This window comes from Engraulis encrasicolus, chromosome 1, assembly GCF_034702125.1.
Source record: "Engraulis encrasicolus isolate BLACKSEA-1 chromosome 1, IST_EnEncr_1.0, whole genome shotgun sequence".
NCBI lineage: Eukaryota > Metazoa > Chordata > Actinopteri > Clupeiformes > Engraulidae > Engraulis > Engraulis encrasicolus.
Window position 1 is genome coordinate 52,337,216 of NC_085857.1, and position 9,697 is coordinate 52,346,912.

Genomic DNA, 9,697 nt, shown 5'->3' on the forward strand with positions numbered 1-9,697 from the left:
TTCCCTTTACTGTGGCTTCATCTGTGTGTTCAAGTCCTGAACACACTGTTACAAATGACAGATTTGTCAAAAAGACGCAGAGTTGTGTTACAGTATATTACTTCATATTTGCATAATAATATACATAATCATAATACACTACATATCCTTTATATATTGCTCGTTTTTGTTCAAATGAGTTCACGTCAAACAAGCTTACCTTTGAAGAATCACATCAGTGTTGATTTTCACCTCGGTGCTTTTTTTCTTGCTTCTCGCCATTGCATGTTCCACCACCCAAATTAATTTAAGACTTTCAAAGACTATATAAAGAGGCCATTTCAACTACGAAGATTAAACCCAGCCATCAGCCATCGAGAGTGCCACTGTGCTGCTGCTGATGAAGTAGCTCTACCTGACGTGATATAACCACAGAAGGAAACCCGCGTGACAGCAAAATCAACCAAAAAAGGGAACAGGAAGGACCAGTGCTCAGCAAAGAAGGGCCATAAACGGCCGTCGAAATATAGGTTCCTCATACCTCCTCTAGTTCCTGCCCTTTGGTCCTTTTTGATAGAGCTTTTTGTGAGGTTTATTTGTTTAAAATGTAGCTACACAAACATTCTGGGGTATCATTATTTATCATAGTGTCATATATTTTAGAATATAAAGTTGTATGCTCACTCGCCTGCCCTTCTTACTTTTCTGTGTCAATTCTGTGTCCCGTGCCTTGCTTGCATTGTTCTGGAAGTTTCATGGCCAGTTTCATGTCTTGATCCCGATGGTCTATGATAGGGGCAGAGTGGGAGCGCTTGCCACCCTGTAGTCATCAGCCATCGCAAGTGTCACTATTCGGTGGCTGTTATATTCAGTCTAACTGACTGACCACAGAATGAGGCACTGCATCAAAAACAAACCAAAAAATATAACAGAAAGATAAGACCAACTCTGTAGACTCAAGAGGAAAGAGGAAATCATCTGTTACCATACACTGTAAGAAATTTCCCCTGCAAAACAACAGCAGTTACTGGAAATTATATTTACCTGTAGGCCTAATTCTACTGTTATTTCACACCAAACATCAAATACAGCTCAGTGCTGTTTAATGTATCAAAGTACATTTTTTCAGCAGCAATTGAACTGTTAAAATAACAGTACTCGACAGAACGTTCACAGTATTAGTATTGTAACTAAAAGTACTCTACAATATTTGTACAGTAATATAGGTAAAATAACAGTACACTTCAGTTAAAAAGTTGAAGATGGTACTGTGAGATGACAGGCAATCACTGGGTCATAGTTGCATTCATGAATATGGCCATGGCAACTTCCTGCCCACCCATCATTCTCCATAACTGTGGTACCCTGTCCATGTTACCTCCCACCCTCCCATCATTCACCATGACTGAAGTGCCTTGTGCATGATACTATTGTGCTACTATACTTTATTGAGATGTTGGTTTGCTGTGGTCCTTTGAATGAGTGTGGCATGAATAAAATTTCAGTGTACGCAGTGCTATGTTACAATGACAATGGGAGTGTGCGAGGTGGGCTTTTTAATGTATCAGCTTTTGATGAGCCAATGATGAAAATAGCATTGGGCAGTCTGCAAAAACGAAATTTGCACCAAGTAGCACAGCAAACAAGCAGCACTACAAGCTAGCTCTCAAAGCAATGCCTAATTTGCAGCAAGCACATTACATGCAACAATGCCACAAATGATGCCACACACAGCAAGTGCCACAAAGCAAGCTTTCACAAAGAGGAAAGTACACAAGCCTGTAAGCAAGCTTGTAGGCAAGCAAGTGCTATGCTGTGCCATGCAGGCCACCAGCAGGCAGGCACACAACTGAAGTGTTAATAGTCCAGATTTATATACAGGTTCAAGAGTACCATGTGACCAGAATCATCAGAAATTTGGCAGGTGAAGGCCGTAATTGAATAATGGCATAACAGCCCTTAGTACTCAGTTGAGGCCAGGCACTGTTTAGTAGATTGGTTTAGATGGGACTGCTTGTTGCAAGAATGTTTCAGCCATTCATCACTATCAAAATGCATACATGCGCTACTCATACTGTGCTGCATCAAGCACTTTTTAAGTATTGTAGTTTCCTTAGAAATTGTTTCATGCTTGATAGTATCATTGAATCTTTAACCAGTTGCCGTTCCATTGGATTTAGCGGTGATCGTCGCTGTCGAGAGAGAGTTGAGTCGCTCTTACGAAGGACTTTGCTAAAGACGCTTTCGAGATACGGACCCCAGAGCAGTCCAATGGATACAGACTCCTGTGTGAATGTGCTTCATATCAAGAAGAGGCCAAGTAAAGGAATTGAGGTCAGACAATGGAACTAATTTGATCTCTGCTTTGGTCGAACACAAATGCTTTGCCTTGCAGCAACTTATACTGTAGTTGAAATAATACATTCAGCAAACCTATTTTGTTTGAGTTCTTAAAAGATCACAATCTTTCCATTTTCATTTCATTTTCCATCCAATCTTTCCCATTTTCTCTTAATTTTGTCTTTATCTTACATGCACCTGAGTGACTACTAAGTGACTCATGGTTATGGCAGAATTATATTATTCTTGGAACTTGTGACTGCAATTGACTGCAATTTACAATCTCACTTTACAATTAATTTTCAATCTCAGAATAACTCACTGTAACTCTTGCATTCTGTCCAGTCTATTTGACCTCTCTGCCTTCAGTCATACTGACCAAAATGTCACTAAAGTCCTTTCATTTAGATCGTGGTGGCACTAGGGCCAACCTCAGGCAACTCCACTTCGGTCATTCCACGCCAAATCTCCGAATCATCCCGCACGACCATCTCAGATTTGGCAGAAAAAAATCAAGGAGGTTCACAAACATCCCAATAGGAAAGGTGCAAAATTATAGCTCTCAACTCCTCATAGTTTTGTCATTTAAAAATGTTTTTGTCAGGTACACCCTGACTCGTTTTGAACAGAGTTCTCAGTGAGCCCACTTTCAGATTGATGCATCTAAAAAACTACTTTAAGTACAAAATTTCCTTACAAATTTCAAGAGGTAAAATTTGGAACATGTACTTGTGAAATGTGGATTTTCACACATCCTCTTGTCATTTACGACCGTTTTCTGGGGGCTTAAAGTTGCTTGAAAAATTCTCACCTTCGAATTTGTGGCCATCTTTGAAGGACTGTGGTAAGCGCAGTTTTAAAGACAGAGGTTTGATATGGACAATGTATTTTCCCAACCATTCTGTGCATGTTGTATCTTCTGCGATGAACAGTTTAGAAGATGGGTCATTCCATGGCAATTCAACAAGAGCCTGCGCACTTAGGTCTCAAAAAAAGCTGGAAAAAATTACCAAATGTACCCATGGTACTTAAGAGAAACACGGGTGTAAGATGTATGCTTTCCATGTTACAGCCATTTTCACTGGGGGAGGGGGGTGCCCATTTTGTTCACACTCTTTTTTTTGTCAAAGTTCACAAGCCCATGGCTAGAACTAAACCATGAAGGAAGCTCACATTATGCATGCTGGTACATAGATAGGTATAGTTTGTTGCAAAACTGTCCGTTTTGGTCTGGATGATCCTGCATCGTCATAGCACCCCCCTCCCCCAGTAAAATTGGCTGTAACACGGAGAGTATACATCTTACATTCAAATACATTTACAGTGTTTCTCTTAATCAGGAACGTGATGCAACGCAGCCGGGTCAAGGAAGACACGCTGTCGTCACCATGGAGTTAGTATAAGAACTGGATAGAGTGAGTAAGTCTCGCCTCCAGTCATTTCAATGGGAAATGCTAAGCTAGTGAATTCCACCAAAATTGAACGTTATTTCCGCCGACAGTTTACTCAGCCAATTACATGCCACGTTACTGACTGACTTACGATTGACCAGAAAGCTATATGGAAGACGGCTTTGAATGCATGGAGGTGCCCAACCACAGACCTGTAAAGATCTGTGCGCCCAACACTAAACTCGCGTACCCACCAATCATCATAAGCGGAGTGGATTTAGGAAATGCGAAAATGGCGATTTGTTAATCGGCGAAGCTAACCAGCCAAATCCTGCCCCCCTGGTCGTCACAGTGTGTAATGTTCAGTTAATGCTAACCTTACACTCTTTCCTTTCAACTAAAGGGCGGGTTATACTTCCTTTCAGTGCCACGGAGTGAGCTTGTCCCAGCCATGATGCAGTTAATTTTGGTTTATGCCTGTTTTGAAGCGCGGTCTGCGCGATGTCATTTCACGCTCAAACTGCCTTCAATACAAAGAGTAACCTAGACGTGTCAGGGTTTTTTTAGCTTCACAGAGTCGACGACAATGAAAATGAAACATTACATATTTATGTCACGTGCATTTTTGATCGCAATGGCAGCCAGCGCATAGTTTGGAACAAAGAAGTGGCTCATTTGTCGAGGATAGGTCGCACGAAGCGGAATGTTTCCTCGACCTCAGAACACTGTTCAACTGTCCAAATAACTTCGGCTAAATTCGAAACAGCGTCGTAACTTGCAAGCGCACGTGTTGTCTTTGGTTCGTGTAAATAAATCAAACGACAAAGCACGGGTAACTTATTTAAGGAAGAGCTCACAGTCCGTAGACCGACGAAGGTTAGAACAAGGAAGTAGCTTGTTCTCTCGACTCGAGGACAGAGCAGGCTGGTCGAGAGGACCAATCAGAGACCTATTTTCGCCCTTCACGCCGTCGCTGTCTGCATTATCCCTGCTCTTTGAGACACAATTTCGGGGAGGTGCCCCAGAGTACCTGCGTGATGGGGGGGGCTTCACTCCGTTAACTGCGCGGCTCACTGCATCATGACGCAGGGACGCTGATCTTGAGGCATAAACCACCCTTAACTCTACCGGCAGGGAATGTTACAACATACACACACAAGAATGTCCTTTCATCACCTGTGTTTGATATTCTGTTTACGCTATTCACACATGATCAACTTTCGGGCACGGATCAGTCACTATCATGGAAAATTACTAATGTGAAGCGTTCCAGGATTTCCTTGAGATTGTGTGTGTGTGTGTGTGTGTGTGTGTGTGTGTCTGTGTGTCTGTGTGGTTTTGCAATCCTTATAGAGAAGTGAAACAGTGAACAAGTCCGGTCTGATAATGAGTTCAAATACTGTAGCCTGGAGACATGGCATTAGAAATGACTGTGTGTGTGTGTGTGTTTGTGTGTGTGTGTGTGTGTGTGTGTGTGTGTGTGTGTGTGTGTGTGTGTGTGTGTGTGTGTGTGTGTGTGTGTGTGTGCGTGCATGCGAAACACACACACACACACACGCACACACACATGACCTCTTGACCTCCTGGCTCTGGACTGAGATGCTGGAGAGGAAGTGCTGATGACGTGTGTGTGTGTGTGTGTGTAGACCGTCATGTGAGTCTGTGTGTTTGTTTGTGTGTGGTGTGTGTGCTTGCCTGCCTGTGTGCTTCTGTTTGTGTGTGTGTGTGTGTGTCTGTGTCTGTGTGTGTGTGTGTGTGTGTGTGTGTGTGTGTGTGTGTGTGTGTGTGTGTGTGTGTGTGAAGAACACTAGTAAACCTCCCTCCCGGAGCCCCATACAGTTCCGGTAGTGTTGAGATACTGGTCTGGACCTGGAAGGTTGCGAGTTTGAGCCCGAGTGGCAGACAGACAGCACAGCAGGATGACCTCAGTGACACTGGTCCCCTGACCTGGATGAGAGTTTAAAGGATTTATCCGGAGTTGGAACAAGTTTGCCTGATTTTTGCATGTTTGGGATGAAATACAGTCACTCTAGAGCAAAATCAAGGCAAAAGGATGCGTTTTGAGAACGTTTGATAATATCACGTTAGCCTCGTTAGCCATATCAGCTATGCAATATGAAAGATGCGGGCATCGTTTTTCGGCAGTTACACACATTTCAAAAACACAACATTTTAAAGTCTTGCACAGCTCAAAACAACGTCACACGTACCTCATAATATGTTGAGGGTATCCACACATAAACCAAAGTGTCCAAAGTCCTTCATGTATTCTTGAAAGGTCTGCAGAATGTGTTTTGTGAAGCTACTACCTTGAGAATATCTAAATTACAGTCAAGACAACTATTTGACACTAAAGTCCACCAAGTAGATTGCCGAGTGCGTCGCACCATCAGCTGTGGTTACTCGCTATGGAAATAATCATAGCTGATGGTGCGACGCACTCGGCAATCTACTTGGTGGGCTTTAGTGTCAAATAGTTGTCTTGACCGTAATTTAGATATTCTCAAGGTAGTAGCTTCACAGAACACATTCTGCCAGACCTTTCAAGAATACATGAAGGACTTTGGACACTTCGGTTTATGTGTGGATACCCTCAACATATTACGAGGTAAGTGTGACGTTTTGAGCTGTGCAAGACTTTAAAATGTTGTGTTTTTGAAATGTGTGTAACCGCCGAAAAACGATGTCCGCATCTTTCATATTGCATAGCTGATATGGCTAACGAGGCTAACGTGTATTAGCAAACTTTCTCAAAACGCATCCTTTTGCCTGATTTTTGCTCTAGAGTGACTGTATTTCATCCCAAACATGCAAAAATCAGGCAAACTTGTTCCAACTCCGGATAAATCCTTTAAGTGGGTGAATATACCTAGATGAAAAGCACACTTAAAGTGCAGGCCTACTTTTTACTTTTGACTTAAAGTGTACTTTTGATGACTACTTAGTACAAAGTGTACTATTTTCGGCGATTTAAAGTGCGCTTCATCGCACTATTAGTGCGCTGGAGCGCCACTAAAGCAATACAAAACTGCACATTTGCAATACACTTGGTATGTTTACTTGGCACCACTTTTGGACAGTTTTAAGTGCACTACAAGCCTACATTTGAAATTATTCTCCATACACACTTTTCATGCATTCATATGGTATAAAAAGTGTGTTGGAGTACACTGCTATGACATTTTCTTTTATTGTTACTTGAAGTTCATTATTCTAAATACACTTTAGCCAAACATCTTTAGGCCTACGTAAAGTCAACATTAAAGGTACACTGTGCAGGAAATGGTCAAAAAAGGTACTGCAGCTGCTCATTGAAACTGGGCTGTCTATTGTGTTGACTGAGCTTTCAGGTTCAAGCCCCTGATGGAAATGGAATAGGGCCTGACAGAAAAGAAAGAAAGGTATAGCCTTAATTGACAGACTTGCAAATTACTGTGTCCATGTATGCATTTGTTTGTGTGTATGTGTGCGCACACAGGTGTGAATGCCTGTGTGTGTGTGTGTGTGTGTGTGTGTGTGTGTGTGTGTGTGTGTGTGTGTGTGTGTGTGTGTGTGTGTGTGTGTGTGTGTGTGTGTGTCTGTGTCTGTGTCTGTGTCTGTGTGTGTGTGTGTGCGTGCGTGGGTGCTCCCTGTCTGGATGCTGTGTTCTGGCTGATGAGGCAACAAGATTAATCAATGTGTCATATAGTGAGTATGAATGGAAACTTCCACAGAAGCTGATTTGCTTGCGGGACAACACATTTTTAGTATGAGGGCACACTCTCTCTCTCTCTCTCTCTCTCTCACACACACACACACACACTTCATCTGCCAATCTCATTTCTCTTTTTTTCTCAGATTACATATCTATCACTTTGTCTGTCATCAGTGCCTCACCCTTCCCCGGAGGGTTAGGGGCATATGGATAGCAGTAGCTGAAGACACACGCACGCACGCACGCACACACACACACACACACACACACACACACACACACACACACACACACACACACACACACACACACACACACACACACACACACACACAGACAGATGCTTAAATTGGTAGGCAAGCAATATGAGATAAGAAAAGAAGAACAGAGTACTGAATGTGGAGAGAGTTGACAGAGAGATTCAGAGAAGAAGGGATGGGTAGAAGGAAACAGGAGAGAGAGAGGAGGAGGAGAGAGGGATGAGTATGGAAAGAGAGAATATGAAATGATGAGTGCACAGGCAGAGGAAGAGAAGATGATATAGGGGCAGCTAAAGAGTGGAGAAGAGAGGGGATGACTGTACAGTAGAAGAGAGAGAAAAAGAGAGGGATACAGTTGGAAAAAATAGAAGACGAGAGGGATTAGGGTACCATGGGAAAGAGAGAAGAAGAGAGACATGATGGTACATTAGGGAAAAAAAGATGCAGATAGAAGAATGAGTGTACGATGTGAAAGAGGGGAAAATAGAGGGGGATGAGGGCGCAGTAGTGAAAGAGAGTAGAAGAGAAGGATCATTAAGTAGGAAAGAGAGGAGAAGTCAAGTCAAGTCAAATGTACTCTATTAAAAAAATCTAGGGAATAGGATAAGCACAGAAGTTTGAAATGGCGTTTGACCAGTCTCCAATGTGCAGTTAAAGTAACCATATAATAAGACACTGAAAATAATCACACACAACTACCCACACACACTGAAGTAAAAACATATACTTACAGTTAAGCCAGGGATGTCAAACTCAGGCCCGGGGGCCAAATTTGGCCCGCGAAGCCATTTTATTCGGCCCCCGAGATCATTTCAAATATCTATTACAGTTGGCCAACATACACCCTAATGTATAGCGTAACATGACTTGGACATGAAATTTGCTGTGTCATGGGATGTGCAGACACATTTGAACTAACAAATATGATGGGAAAGAGTGTGTGTGAAATTTAACTATGAATATGAAGTGCATGTACACACAATTTTAGACTTCGTTCCAGATTTTGATTTTGGCCCTCGGTCAATTTGAGTTTGACACCCCTGACTTAAGCAATAAGCCCATGGGGAATGGGGAGCAACGCGAAGCGGAGTAAACCTCCCCTTAGCCGTTATCGAGCACGACCCACGGCCTCAAGTGGCTTATTGCTTGTCTGACACTGGTACACTTAATCGCTGACCAAATTTCTTTAAAAACGCTGTAGTAACAATTAATTTGCACGGCATCGTTCAGTTGACAAGTTGTGGAAGTGGTCGGTTACCCCGGCAGAGTTAGTAGGTGTGCGTGCATTCGTCGCGCTGCCAGACACACACTTCGCTACAAAAAACTCAGCGAGGGGCGATAAACACCGCAAGAATGAAACGTCTTTGCAATCACACTGATATCCCAACCACAGGTGGTGCAAAGATGTGCTCTTCTTGCAGACCCCCTACCCCAACTGCAACATATTCTCATTGGCAACTTAGATGCGCATAGAATCTTCAGTTGGAATGGTGTGTGTTTACGCACAATTTACAACGGTATCGAGAAAGCGACAGCGCAGTGTTAGATATGAAATTACATGCTTTCTCTGACACATTCACTCACAACGCACACACACACACACAGAGAAGAGAGAGGGATGGGTGTATGAATTGACGTACGGGAGGGTCAAGGGTGAAGGGCATCTGAAGAGCAGGAGAGAATATAGGGTGAAATTATAGAACATAAGAAGAAGAAAGAAGTAGTAGAAGAAGAAGAAGAAGAAGGCTGACATGCACATACACACACACACACACACACACACACACACACACACACACACACACACACACACACACACACACACACACACACACACACACACAATACACACCAACACACTGGGGACTTGAGAAGAGTGTATGGCCTCCCTGTCGAGAGCAGTGAACTGCAATGCAGACACACAAACCCTGTCCCTGTCCCACCTCCCTGTCTACAAAAAGACACTTATTCCGTGTTTATATATTTGCTGACTCAGTTGTGCATGTTCTTCGCACCACCTTGTCACAGATCCA